We start from the raw sequence: 15,111 nt of genomic DNA, 5'->3' as shown, positions 1-15,111 counted from the left end.
TCATCTAATCTTAAGTCACGACATCATCCATTCAAGTCCTTGGCATAACCCCTTGCCAGTAAAAGCACAGCATGCCTGGATATGCCACTGATGATCTTTAATAGACGTTAGCTTCAAAAACTGGGAGGTTTCTGCTACACTCATGCATTCTTTAATATCTTGTTTATTAGCAAAAATCAGTAATCCAGCTTTTCTTAGGTCCTCATGTGCTAACGTTTTGTAGAGTTCTTCTCTAGTTACAGAAATCCTCTCTGTACTATCCACAACTACTATTACAAACTCTGTGTTAGTATAAGTATTCCAGGAGAAACGAAGAGATTCTTGGCCACCAATATCTCACATTAGGAAACGTGTATTATTAATCACTATCTCTTCTACATTACTTCCTATTGTAGGGGATGTATATACAACTTCATTCATAGAAAACTGGTAAATGATGGTAGTTTTTCCTACATTATTCAATCCAACAATGCTAACTTTGTGCTCCTGTGATTGAACAGTCTACATATTCTTGTGAAGAGAATTCCCATTCTCAGGCAGCGGACCCCCATCCAGCCACCCGGGCCGTGTGGCCTCCCCTGGCTCAGGCTAAAGGCTAGAGAGACGCGCTGGAGCCTCCACCTCTGCTGCTGTTGCGGGCAGTTCCCGCACTGGCCGCCGGCTGCTTCCAGGGAACCTGAGGGAGACCAAAACCCAGGCCGCCCTGCCCGGCTCACCTACACCGCCGCCTCGTTGTCTACCTTTATTTTGTCTTCGCTGTTTGAATACCAGTATGTGATCTGGCTAACATGGGATCTTATCATCCTCACCGAATTTGGGGATCCAGCTCTATGGCAGAAGTTCCTACCATCATTTTTGGCCTGCAGAAAATAGCCACTTTGAAATTCTTTAAGGACATCAGGGCTTTCCTCAAGAACGTGTTTCTCACAGGTATGGTGAAGGGAGTGTTCTCTGGACCTTCTTGAGCAGGTAGTAAGAGACATGTAAACAGGTTTCTATGATAAATCTGCCCTAGCTTTCTTAGCTATTGGATGCCTTTTTTCTATAATATAAGAAAGAAATCCTGGCATTTCAACTTCCAGATTTCAATCAACCAACAGGATAAGCAGAGTCACTGAAACTAACATATTGAATTAGTGTTCTCTGCTTAGTGAGCCCTTCAGTCTCGCATAACTTTTGTATTGCTTCTAACCTGATCTCGTGCATTTGGGATCCATGTCCATACATTTCCTTAGATTTCCATAGATAAAAATTGGCAACATCATGCTATTGTTTGGGTGTGTATCACAACTTCTCATGGGTCATGCTTCATATTTCACTCTCTAGAGACTGTTTAGACTTGAATCTACAAGCCTTGAGAGGTGGTGGGGGTATATCCTGAGAGTTATCACTTGGAAGAAGTTTGTTTTAGGTTCCTTAAGCAAGGGGAGTCTAAATTCAGAGAGAGGTGGAACATTGCCTCTTGTGGGAAAGAATTTAGGAACTCAAGGTCCCCAGATTTATTGGAACCTGTCATATATATCTCCACTATAATTTCCAGTCTCACTTCCCAATCAATGATCTAATTTTAACAGAAAAGATCTGTGAGGATGGGAATACAGTTTGTCCTATTGGGTAGCCATAAGACTTTCAGATTCTTTTCATGGTCCTTGAGATGAGAATTCAAGGGCTGGGAATGTAGCTCAATAATCCAGCACTTGCCTAGTGTAGGTGAGAACTTGGGTTCCATCCCTAGCACTGATGAGAGAGAGAAAGAGAGATAGAGAGACAAGTTAGAGATGGGAATTTAAAACTCTTTCCCCCCAAGTTCTTTAGGGCACTTAAAAACAACCCACCAATTCCATGAGATTGTTATATCCAAGTGAATACTTGCACAAAGCTTTGACTCCTATAGGTACCTGATGACAGCCAGTACAGGTGATGATTCAAACCACTTCCCTTCATTATGTATCTTGGAGTACCAGGTAGCTCTTTACAGTTGGTAATCCCTGGTAAGGATCATTTGTGCTTTTAAATTTAATTAAATCACAGAACCAATTCTAGATAACCCATGCTGAATTCAGATAATCCTTTACTCTTTTCCTCTTGGAACCATGACTGGTAGCAGAGTATTCATGATCCAGAAAAGCAGAACCACTAGGAGTCACAGAATAAGGAATTTATGAAAGGAATTTGGCCTTACACAATTGCGGGAGCTTGTTACATAGTCGATGTGAGGGTGTTACCATGTCTGGTGCTGAGCACTGAAACCTGCAGGCAGGCAGTTGGGTAGGAAAGATGGACATGAAGTAGAGACAAACTGAGACCTGGGAGGAAGAACAAGAATGAGCTGGAACCCACCTCAGATTCACATCTCCTCAAAGCCTCTCCTTTTATTGATGCAGGTGACCAACAAGAACATCTGATGTCCTTCATGCTGGGACTAAGTCCACATGCTGTTTCTTGGGGCAACAGAAGACAGTTGAATAGGAGCTGCAGGAGCCAGGCTGTTGCCCTCTGCCAGCAAGGTGAGCCAGCAGGTCTGCCCTAACACCGGTCCCATGCTATAACATGGCTTCTGCTTCCCTTCTGCCACCTGGGCGTCAGGAGCATTATGCAGACTTCTCCTGTGGCCAGTCCTATCCCAGAACCATCCCAAGGGGGAAACACAGTTGTAGTTTAACTAAGTCGACACAATGTAACTATTTATTAAAAAATCTAAAACATGAATAATTAAAGCATATTAGCCAGGAGTGGTGGTGTATGCCTGTAATCCCAGCAGCTTGGGAGGCCGAGGCAGGAGGATCTCAAGTTCAAAGCCAGCCTCAGGAAAGGTGAAGCACTAAGCAACTGAGTGAGACCCTGACCCTAAATAAAATACAAAATAGGACTGGGGATGTGGCTCAGTGGTCAAGTGCCCCTGAGTTTAATCCCTTGTACAAAAAAAAAAATTAAAAATAATTACATGATAAAAGCCTGAAGACATTCTTGGGCATGATAAACAAGAAAGAAATGAACTCTGGGAGGGAGAAAGAACTGGGACTAGGAAGAGAAGCTATGACTGTCAATATTTTGTATTATTTTATTTCTTAACACAAAACAACTTCAGTACAAATGTTTGCTAAAGCTGGGTAGAGGTAGGCATAAGATTATTCTTTTTATTATTCACTTTACTTATCTACAGCCTTGAAAAGTATCATATTTTTTAAAGACAAAATACAACTTGAATGGGCATGATGGCATATGTCAGTATAACCCTTACTCAGTAGCCTGAGGCAGGAAGATCACAAGTTTGAGATGAGCCTGGAGAGTTTAGTGAGACCCATCTCAAAATAAAAAATAAAAAGGGTGGGGATACAGCTTAGTAGTAGAGTGCTTGCCTAGAGTGCTCAGGTCCCTGGATTTAACCCCCAGAATTGCAAAAAAAAAAAAATTTAAGATTTTTTTGATATTTTTCTTCAGTGAAGCATGAGTTTCCTTCCTGCTCCCTGAGAAATTTTAAACATCTGGATACTGCAGTACTGTTGAGTGCTTTCTGAGCAGCCTCTCTAGCTTGGTGGGTTTGCAGTACAGCTACATCTTTATCCATCTCTGAACAGAAAGACTCTGGAGACACAAGCATATGAAGAAATTCTGTATTATCAATCTCCAACAACATGCCAGCAAGTTTACTAGCAAGAGTATGGTACATGACTTGAATAGGAGGAAACAGTGGTGTACTCTACATTTGCTTTTGCTTTTGCTCTTGAGGAGGGACAGATGTCAGCATGGAAGCAGTCAAATGTCCCTGGTCTAGTACATGGACAGCAAGCTGTTGCATGGTAACTTGAGACTGTGCATTAAGTGTTGCTGAGGACTGTGAACTTGTAGGACCTGTGGAGAAGCTGATCTCAGGGGCTGGATGTCCCTCAGTGGTAAAGTGCTTGCCTTGCCTACACAAAGCCCTGGGTTTCATCCCCAAGCTTGGAAAAGAAAGAAAAGAAGAAAAACAAAAAAAGAGGGAGGGAGGGAAGGAAAGAGGGTGAGTAGCTGATCTCAGTTCTAAATGGTGGTCTAGGAGTGACTAGGTCAATAGAGCCTAGCATATGTTGGATGGATGAGGTCTGGCACCCCAAGCAGTCATGGAGAATTTGGTGTTAGTTGAGCAATTTGATTAGGAGGGTAGCACACAGCATGGTTCAGAGTCTGTGCCACAGCTACTGGGAAGAAACCTGAAGGAGGTGCTGACTGGTAGGGGTTGATTCTGAGGTCAGCAACAGCTTGTACACTTGCCATTCTTTGCATACACTGGTTAATAGGGTGAACCTGGAGCTCTTTACACTGAGCTAAAGCTACATATTCTGACTTGGTGGTCACAATGCTACCGACTGTTCAGGTAAATTACATTTTGGCTATTCAATTCCCAGTGTTTAAAGGATTGATAATATCAGTGTTGGTGAAAGTGTAGGGAAATAGGCACTCTTTTAGATTACAGGTAAGTATCTAAATTAGCTCATGTGTGTGTGTGTATGTGTGTGTGTGTGTGTGTGTGTGTGTGTGTTGCTGGGGCTCAAAACCAGGGTCTTGTGTATGCAAGGTAAACACTCTACCATTGAGCTACCATTGAGCTATACTTCTCTATCCAGTTCCTTTTTTTTTTTTTTTTTTTTGAGAATAACTCATATTAACTACTAAAATGTTAAAATATTCCTTTTTAAGAATTTCTGCTTAAACATTGTAGTATCTTCTATAGTATCAAACCTGGAGACCTGGAGACAACTTAAGCATTCTCTAAATCCCTGATGCTAGGAGAATTCTGCAACCCAGTGTTTTCTGACGAAATTAATTTTTGGCATTTTTCTTAGAGAAATCATTTTCCTTTTTCTCAATTGTGAAAATCCCTCGAAGGCACCTGACTTAAAACTAACTTATTCTTTTTGACCCTTTTTCCCTTCAGTACTGGGTACTGAACCCAGGGCTTCATACATGCTACCACTGAGCCACATCTCCAATCCTTAACTCATTTTTTTTTTAATGACTACAGGTGTTCCATGGTATGGGTGGGCCACAGTTTATTCAACCCTTCCTCTGCTGATGGGCCTTCAGGTTATTTCCAGCTTCTGCCCAAACATAACAGGAAATAGATACCATTTGAAATATCTATTGTGTCCTTGTGCTGTTATTTCTGCACAAAAATCTCCATGAATAGGATTAATGGACAAATTTATATGAGTTTATGTTTTATGCCGTATTGATTTCCAAAACATGGTCCTTGCTTTTTGCTGTATCTTTGGGGCCTAGCACAATGCAAGGGACTCAGTTGACCAACTTAAAAAAATAAATGAATAAAGCTGGGTGCAATTGCACATGCCTATAATCCCAGATATTTGGAAAGTTGAGACAGAAGGCTCTCAAGTTTGGGGCTGGGATTGTGACTCAGTGGTAGAGTGTTTGTCTAGCATGTGTGAAGCACTGGTTTCGATTCTTAGCACTGCATACAAATAAATAAATAAAGGTTCATCAACAACTAATAAAAATATTTTTTAAAAGAAGGATCTCAAGTTTAAGGCCAGTCTGGACAACTCAGAGAGAAGTTGTCTCAAAATAAAAGATAAAAAGGGCTGGGAATGTAACTCAGTGATAGAGTGTCCCTGGGTTCAATCCCCAGTACTGTAATCAATCAATCAATAAATAAAAAGAATGGATAAATTTGCCCAGAAGCTCTCCAGCTGTCCCCCAACAAAATTTCTCCCCTCTTCCCAGCCCTCTCACCCCACCAGCACTGTCTGAACTCACTAATGGACAGGTAAAGTGGGTAGAGAGGAGGAAAAAGTGGTAATGACAGTAACTGGTAGTATTTCCAGATCACTTGAACTTTGCACTTAGATGCCTCATTTAAGTAGAGAATGAGTTTCCCTCCTCTGGATTGAGGGAAGAGCACAGATACAGACACCAACATTTTAGCCCTAGGTGAGATGGCAGAGCTACTGGAGAACTAGGATGTTGGGAAAGATGGATTGGGAGGCCCCTTTGCCATCCTTTCTTCCAACACCTCCGTGAATCCTTGTCCCTTTCCTCCTTTTGCAGATCTCTCCCCCCCACACACACACCCACTCATCCTTTCAAGGGGAGGCTTTTTCATCTAGAAGAGGCACTAAATGCTGACCATGCAGTTCTTTAGAGCTGAGATATAAGGCCCACACCAAAGGGCTTCGAGCCCAGCCCAGCCTGCAGGGTGAGGGCCCAGGGTTTCCTTGGGGAAGCTCCATACCTCCTCACCCTTTCCAGGCTGTCTCAGCTCCAGCCCACACCTGCCTCCTTTGCCCCTCCTGCATCCCCTGCACCTGACAGGCCAAGAGCAAACAAGTTGTTTGTTCCTCCCTCTCAGGATGCACAGCAACAGAAGGTGCTATGTATGCTAACACACATTGCACTTTGCAGTTGCCTAGTGTTTCCTAACTTTTTCTTATGTATGCTGCTTTTAAGACTCTCTCTGAAATCCTATGCTCTTTAATTAGTCTGAAGTCAACAAACATGTGTTTGTTTGAGGTCTAGTTTGTGTGTTGGGTTTTATGAGGGCTACAAAGAGCAATGAAGAATACCATTTCTTCCCGAAGAGAGCTCAAAGACTCGTGGTGGGGGTGGGGAAAGGGGACAAAGAAGTTCATCCACAACTAAGGCAACTGCCCAACCAAAGGGATAGATTCTGTGGGAGTTTGAAGGATAGAGAGATCAGTGATAACTTCAGAGATGCAGGAAGACTCCTTGGAGGAGACTTTCCTTTGCAGATGCCTCCAAAGAGAAGGAAACTTCCCAAGGGACTGGAGTGGGTGAGATCATGCAGGGAGAAAATGCTGTAGAAGAGAGAATGGCTAGTCTGGACCCTCAGGGCTCCCATCTTTGAGGATGGGCCAAGACAGAGGAAGAAGGAATGATCAGAGAGGAAGTGTGAGGACCAGGGTAGAAAACCTGTGTGCAGTAAGATTAGTATATTTTCTATCCACTTGGAACTCTTTGGGCCTGGCTGGAATCTTAGAGACGAACTAGTCAAAGCCCTTTCTTATCCTAATAAGGACATTGAAGACCTACTAAATGAGGAGCAATTTTTCCAAAAGGTAAAACTCAATCCAGGTCAACCCAAGGCCCAGATCAGTGCCTTATTCACCTTTGTATCCACTAGTCATATGCAAATGGCGCTTAGTGCTTATTTGTTGGGTTCAATTCTCTTTCTTATTTGTCTATTCTGAAGAAAGAGAGATGGCGCCCACTGAACCCCTGTTAAACCACAAGCACCATGAAGGTGTACTCACATGCTATGTTGTTGATCTCCACAACTGTGCTTTATTCCCATTTTATAGAACAGGAAACAAGATCCTGATCATCTGAGCGATGTATTAGTAAACCTAGACCTGTCCTACTCTATATCCCACAGTGAGGGTTGGGACTGTAGCACAGTGGTAGAGCACTTGCCCAGCATGGGCAAGACCCTGGGTTCCATTCCTAGCAAAGCAAGAAAAAAAAAAAAAAAAAAAATCCCACAGTGAGAGTGTCCTTTTAAATATTTAAAATGGAATTGAATTGATTTCTCTTCCAGGCCCATAGCACTTGGAAGGGAAAGAGATAATTTTTTTCCCCTCCATGCAGGGGGTGAGCAGGAAATGGAGTTGTAGTAGAAGAATATGCAGGGACAGAATAAATCCTTTTAAAGGTTGAGTTTACTTATAACTGACTGAACTTCCCACCCCAGTAGGAGAGTAGTACAAAGAAATGCGCTCTCATTCATTCATTCATTGCACTATCAGGGATTGGACCCAGGGTCTCACCCATGTTCAGCGAGTGCTTCACCACTGAGCTACATCCCCAGCCCTTTTTATTTATTTATTTTTAAAATTTTATTTGAGATAGGGTCTCACTAAGTTGTCTAGGCTGGTCCCCAACTTGTGATCCTCTTACTTCGGCCTCCAGAGTGATTGGGGTTACAGTGTGAGTTCCTTTTAAAATCCACCTATCTTAGCCTCAGCTCAGCTCTCAGCCTTCTCACCATTGAGGTCAGCGCATTGGGGAAATGCACAGACACAAAGAGAGTTGGGTTAGAGTGGGCGTGACCTCTCCAAGGGCCTTCTAAGAAGCTGGAGTCAGAGACGGGAGAGGATAAGAGAAGTATCTGCTCAGTAGACAGAAAAATAGAGGTGCTGGTGCTGGTGATGGTGGTGAGTGCAGGTAGATGCCAGGGGGCTGAGCAGGGGGTAGAAACAGATTTGTCCTGGGCCTTGCATACCAGTCCAGACCTTCCCTCATCCCCTGTGGTTTTTTAGTGCTCTTCTACATGTGGGCTTCTAGGTTGTCACCAGGCCTTTGCCATCACCCCTAAAGGGTGAGTGCAAGAGGAGAGGTGGGGGGGGGACTCAGTGGGGGAGGGGCATGGGAGTCCTGGGAAACCTCCTGACCCCAGGCCAGGTGCAGAGGCTGGGCCTAGCCACCTGCCCACTGGAGGTCCAAGAGTGGGATGGGGCTCTGACTGACTGTTTGTTCAGCACAGCACTGAGGTTCCTGTGAGGAAGTTTGTACCCAGATGGATTTGTTTGTTGTTCACACTTGCATGGAGAGCTGCCCCTTGGAGTCCTGGCTTCAAACACAGGAGCAGGCACAGGAGAGTTCTCAGAGTCCCCAAAACTCAGAGAATAACCTGGGGAAGTCAATGTCTACAATTTCCTGAAGAGGAGAGGGAAAGGTCAGACCCTGCTGGAAGCTGCATAAGATCATGAGAGGCTCAGTCCTGGCTCCTTTATTTCCAGAAAAGAGCAGTGTGGGCGTCTATCCAGTGAGGAGCCCTCAGTTGAAGGGTGTGGAGTTTGGTTTCCTCACTGAGCCAGGAACTCCCTATTGAGAAACACATTATCCTAATGCTGGTGCCCCTCTGTGATTCTGACTGGGTTAGTCAGGAATGTGGCCAGTGTGTCAGGAGCTGGAAAAGTTTCCTAGGTGACTCCACTGTGCAACCAATGCCAAGCACTACTGCTAGCAGCCCCCCACAGCTTAATGTGCACATGAGTCACTGGATCCTGTTTAATTGTAACTCCTGACTCAGTAGGTCTGGTTGGGGCCTTAGAGTTTGCATTCTAACATACTCCCAGGGAATGCTAATGCTGCTGGTCTGGGGACCATACACTGAGTGGCAAGACTCTATCCCTGCTTTGGCCTCCTCGTGCCAATTGTCACTGCTCAGAGGGAAGTGGGCAGAGCCCTGTCCTCAAGCTTCCTGCACTTGTTCACCCAGCCCACTCTTACTTGGTCAAGAGATCCATAGACCTCACACCCTGTCTGGCCAAAGTCAGTCCTCAAAGTCTTCCTGGGGTCCAAATGGACAAAACAGATCCCTGATCCTGCCTGAAACAAACCAATTCAGCTAGTTCCTATTGGACAGTGTAGTGAAGTGGGGCAAAGGGAAGGAGCAGAAGTAATAGGCACATCCTTCTCTTGTCCTCTTTGAACCCAGGCCTGTTGGGCAATTAAGACATAAACTTCCACAGATGGCTTCCCTCATGCTCTGTTGTAAAGTGCACTTGCCATTTCCCCTCCCTCTTCTTGAATCTGGGCTAACCCATGACTTATTTTGGTCACTAGAATGTGAAGAAAGTGAGACTCTATAAGTGTGAAGGTAGACCCATCAAGGCTTCCTCCACTGCTTGGGATGTTTGATCTTGTGGTCCAGATGCCATGTGAAGGAGCCTATGGAGATATGGAGAGGAGGGGCACTGAGCTCCCATGCCTCCCAGCCAACCCTGCCAAGACCCTAGATTTGTGAATGATGTGATCCTGGATATTCCAGCCCTAGCCACCTTCTGATTGCACCCAAGATCAACTACGTAATTTTTGGATCCCAAAGCAAAATGAAAGTGTGGGGTCCATTGTTCAATAATTATTTAGAATTTAAGAGAGCAATAGCAAAGCATTAAACTAATCACAAGGTCTCTCTGAGCCTAGACCCTGTGCAACTGCACAGGTGCACATCCATGACGTCCACCCTGCCTGCAGCTTCTATAAGACCTCTAAGTTGATTCCATGTAAGCATCCCAGCTCAACCCTGCCTAAATTCCTGACCCTCAGAATTGTGGGCAAAGTAATAGTTGTTTGTTTTTGTTTTTTGTTTTGGTATTGGGGATTGACTCCAAGGGTATTTTCCACTGAACTATATCCCAACTCTTCTTAAATTGTTTTATTTTGAGAGGGAGTCTAAGTTGCTAAAGCTGGCCTCGGAACTTGTGATCCTCCTGCCTCAGTCTCCTGAGTTGCTAGAATTACAGCTGTGTGCCTGGTAATAGTTGTTTTAAACTACAAAGTTTGTGGGTGGTTGGTTATATAACCATAGACAATCCAAACATTGCATAGACTGGGGATATAGCTCAGTTGGTAGAGTGCTTGCCTTGTAAGCGCAAAGCCCTGGGTTCAATTCCCAGTGCCGAAAAAAAGAACCCCCCAAAACAAAACAACAACAACAAAAAACACAGTGCATAGTCTAACTTTCATAGAATGGAAAATCCCAGCAGGGAGACCCTGGTAGGTCCATGACTTGGGAATCTCATGGGCTAAGGCCACTGCCAGGCTCCTGGTGAATGATAGTTGTTCGTGAAATCTCTAACCTGTGAAGTTGAAGACAGGTCACAGAATGTGAAAGAGTCAAGAACTAACTATAATCCAGTGCTTGAAGGTGTAAATGTCCCAGAATATGCCAACCTCGATGAAGCCAGAGGAAAGCAAGATTAGGGCCCCCTTGCTCTGCCTGTTCCCCAGGGCAGGTGACGTGGAGGAGTGGAGAAGAAAGATCAGCAGCGTCAGGCAGACAGATGACACCAGGCATATGCACATTCACAGTGTTAGAATTTGGGAGCCTAGCTCCTCCTCATCTTTGGCATCCTTGTCCCCTACAACCTTTTTGCCCCTGGAAAATGGCAACTTCATCCTGCCAGCAGCTTAGGCAAAAAAACCTTGAAGTCATCCTTAAATCCACTCTTTTTCTCATTCTCACATCCAGTTCATCAGGATTATTCTTTTAGCTCTACCTTCAAATTATGCCCAGACTGACCTTGTCCCCCATCTCTGCCCTATACTCCTATCCCCCTTTCTCACTCTGCTTCACCACAGTGACCTTCTGGCTTTCCCTTGATCAAGTATGCTCCTGCCTCAGGACTTTTGCACTGGCTGTTCTCACTGCCTGAAAAGCTTGACCTACTTGGATCATTCCCTTACCTTCTCTTGGTCCTTGCTGAAATGTCATCTTTCCTGAAAGGGGGCCTTCTCTGACTTGGCCTTCTCCATCTTGGCCTACATTTCTAACTTCCTCATACTGCTTAGTTTTTCTCCATGGTACTTATTACCATCCAGCAAACATAATATCTTGTTTATTTATTTTTTATGATCTCTCTCAACAAGAAAGTAAGTTTTGTTTTTTTAAAAAAATCTGCTTTGCTTACTGCTTTTCTTTCTTGGTACCTAGAACCCCGCCTGTATACCTCACAAATATTCATAAAATCAAGACAACCCTGAGTGCATGTAACTGATATTAATTTCACTTAGTACAGCACACTTGATTGGATTTCGTGACTCCTAAAGGAGATATGCAGGAGCCCTTGGAATGCAGCAGGGGCTCATGCACATACACGTGCATATCAGGGAGTGGTGTGAGCAGGGCAGGAAACAGTTATTGGGTGTATGGTATCTGCCTCTTTGGCCAGGAGTTTTGAGGAGCCAGGTAAGCTGCCACTAGCTTGGGGTCCTGGTCTAGGACTACTAGAGCTTCAGCCCTCGCCTAGGGAATCCTGGGTACAGGTTGATTTGGGCAAAATGGATCATCATATCACTTGAATATTGTAGCTTTGCAAAGCCACAAGAAATACCTGAGCCAGGTGTGGCAGTACATGCCTGTAATCACAGCAGCTCAGGAGGCTGATGCAGGAGGATGGAGAATCCAAAGCCAGCCTCAATAAGTCAGTGAGACCCTGTCTCAAAATAAAAATAAAAAGTGCTGGGGATGTGGTTCAGTGGTTAAGCATTCCTGGGTTCAGTACATGGTACCAGACAAGAAAGAAAGAAAGAAAGAAAGAAAGAAAGAAAGAAAGAAAGAAAGAAAGAAAGAAAGAAAGAAAGAAAGAAAGAAAGAGAGAGAGAGAGAAAGAAAGAAAGGAGAAGAAATACCTGAGCTAGGTGTGGTGGTATAAGCCTGTACTCCCAATGACAGAAGGGTAAGCAGGAGGATCTCAAGTTCGAGACCAGCCTCAGCAACTTAGCCAGATCCTAAGCAACCTAGAGAGTTCTGTTTTAAAGTTAAAAATGAAAGGACTGGGGATGTTGCTCAGTGGTTAAGCACCTCTGGGTTTAATCTCTGCTACCAAAAAGAGAAAAAAAGAAAAGAAATACATGAAAGCTCTCCCACCCTGACTTGAAATCTTCTTATAGTTCATTATTTAATTCAATGACTCTCAACTCTTTTATTGTGCATGAATTATTTTTGTTTGCTTGTTTGTTTGTTTGTTTTGCATTGTGATGGGCTGGGGATATAGCTCAGTTGGTAGAGTGCTCGCCTCACATGCACAAGGCCCTGCGTTCAATCCCAAGCACCACATAAAAAAAAAATCATGCCTTGTGAGAGATCAAACCCAGGGCTTTGCATGTGCTAGACAAGCACTCTACCCCTAAGCTACATCCCCAGCCCAGGAATATTTGTATTTTTATGTGTATATGTTTTTTTTTCTTTTGGATCTCAGCAGTAGAGGACCTGAGGTAATTAATCCCTCCTGCTCATTCAAGGCTATTGCCATCAGAAGTTCATACTAGATCCAGGCATGTGGTCCATATCTATAATCCCAGCTCCTCAGGAGGATAAGGCAGGAGCATCCCAAGTTTGAGAGTTCAGTGGTAGAATGCTTGCCTAGTATGTGTGAGGTCCTGGGTTCAATCCCAGTACCAAAAAATAAAAAATAAAATAAATAAATAAAAAAAAAAAAGTAAATCCAAGTTTGAAGTCAGACTAGGCAGCTTAGCAAGACTGTCTCACTTTAAAAAGAGGCTGGAAATGTAGCTCAGTGGTGGAGCACCCGCGGTTTCAATCCCTAGCACTGCAAAAATACAAAGAAATGACAACAACAGAAGTCTACACCATACCCCACTTGCCCTTTTGTCTGTTCGTTGCTCTTTTTCCCTATCTTCTGCCAATTTTCTCTTCCTCTTCTATACACCTCCTCTCTCCTGTATTTGCTGTTGATTTTTTGGTGGGTCCATGTAAAATATGTAGGGATCTTCTGTACACTGTATGTGTTTTAGATTTATGTAAATATTGTGTATCAATCTTTCATTTTTCTTTTTTTTTTCTTAAAACTATTTTTTTTTCTTGTGGTGCTGGGGATTCATGTATCACCCTGCCACTGAGCTACATCCCTAGACTTATTTATTTATTTATTTATACATATATACTGGGGATTGAACCCAGGGACACTTTACCACTGAGTTCCAGTCACAGCTCTTTTTATTTTTTATTTTAACACAGGGTCTTGCTAAGTTGCTTAGGGCCTCACTAAGTTGCTGAGACTGGCCTCTAACTTGTGATCCTCCTGCTTCAGCCTCCTGTATAGTTGGGTTTATAGGCATGTGCCACTGCACCCAGCTTCTAACAGCTGTTTTCTAATATTTCATGTTGTAGATGAGAAGTCTAATGTCAGATTGATCTTTTATTTGTAAAAAAAAGCATATTTTCTGTTGTCAAAAAGATGGAAAGTTTTCCCTGCCCCCTTATCATCAGTATTCAAAAGTTTCAACAGGGCTGGGGAGATATTGCAGTGGTAAAGTACTCACCTGGCATATATAAGGGCCTAGGTTCCATCCCCAGCACACATACTCCAAAGTTTCTGTAAGATGTATGTATCTTCTTTCAACATGTCTTTCCCTCTGGTCATATGCACTTGAAGGGGTAGTTATAGATCAAGTTTTGGATGTATGTATGGAGTGTAAAACATGTCTGAGACACAACCCAGGGGAGATATCTGACAGGAACTTGGATAAGAGAAGGTCTTGATGGGGTTAAGATTTGAGAGTTGTCTGCATATAAATTCTATTTTGAAAATAGAAACATGAATAGATGAGATCAAAGACAGAGGGCAGTTGATCAAGCAGGGAGATCAGTGGGCTGAGATGCCAAAACAGAATCATCAGAGGATAGACTGTTAAGTGAGCAATTGTTTCCTTCACTTCCTTCTCTTTTTAAAAACTATAATAAAATACTTCAAACACTGATAGTTATATAAAAAATATTACAAATACTCAAAAACCCACCATTCAACTTTATCAACTGTAGTTTTGCTACTTTTTTTTGGTACAGGTATCAAACCCAGGGGTGCTCAATCACTGAGCCACATCCCCAGCCCTTTCTTTATATTTTATTTAGAGACAGTGTTGCTTAGGGCCTCCCTAAGTTGCTGAGGCTGGTTTTGGACTCACATCCTCCTGCCTCAGGCCCCGCCCCCAGTCATTGGGATTACAGGTGTGCACCACCACGCTGGGTGGTCGCTTTTGCTACTTTTTGCCAGTTTTAATTAAACTAAAAACTTTAAACCTCTTAAACTTTGCATATGTGGCATTACACTGCTTTTAGCTCTTCAGCTTGTTTCTTTCACTCAGTATTATGTTTGTGAGTTCTACACATGTAGCCCTAGTTTATTAGTTTTCATTGACATAAAGAATTCCAAGGATGAATATACTACAATTTATCACACTATACTGCTAAAGAACATTTTGTTGTATCCAGTTTTTCTTTATTTGAACAGTGCTGCAAAGGACAGCGCCTGCTGCTCTGGGCTACTGGCTACACAGTTCTGAGGACTGATTGGCCATCATGAGGGGACCTAAAAGTTTTAGGGGTCACCATTTATGGAGCATCTGCCATATGCTGAGTGTGGCCAAAACCATAGCAGTAATCATAGTTTACCACACCTATGAATATCATCAATCGTAGTCTGGTGTGATGGCACATGCCTGTAATCCCAGTGACTCAGGAGGCTGAGGCAGGAGGATTATAAATTCAAGGCCACCCTGGGCAACTTTGTGAGACCCTGTCTCAAAATAAAAAATAAGGACTTGGGATGTAGCTCAATGGTAAAGTGCCTC

General features: G+C 43.4%; 1 pseudogene; it reads right to left on the bottom strand.

The window, feature by feature from the left end:
* LOC124963699 (ADP-ribosylation factor-like protein 5A) lies at positions 1-530 on the bottom strand (annotated as a pseudogene).
* Positions 531-15,111: the final 14,581 nt, after the last annotated feature.

This window comes from Sciurus carolinensis, chromosome 13, assembly GCF_902686445.1.
Source record: "Sciurus carolinensis chromosome 13, mSciCar1.2, whole genome shotgun sequence".
NCBI classification, from domain to species: Eukaryota; Metazoa; Chordata; class Mammalia; order Rodentia; family Sciuridae; genus Sciurus; species Sciurus carolinensis.
Note: the sequence above shows the minus strand (reverse complement) of the source record. Positions and strands in the feature narration are given on the sequence as shown.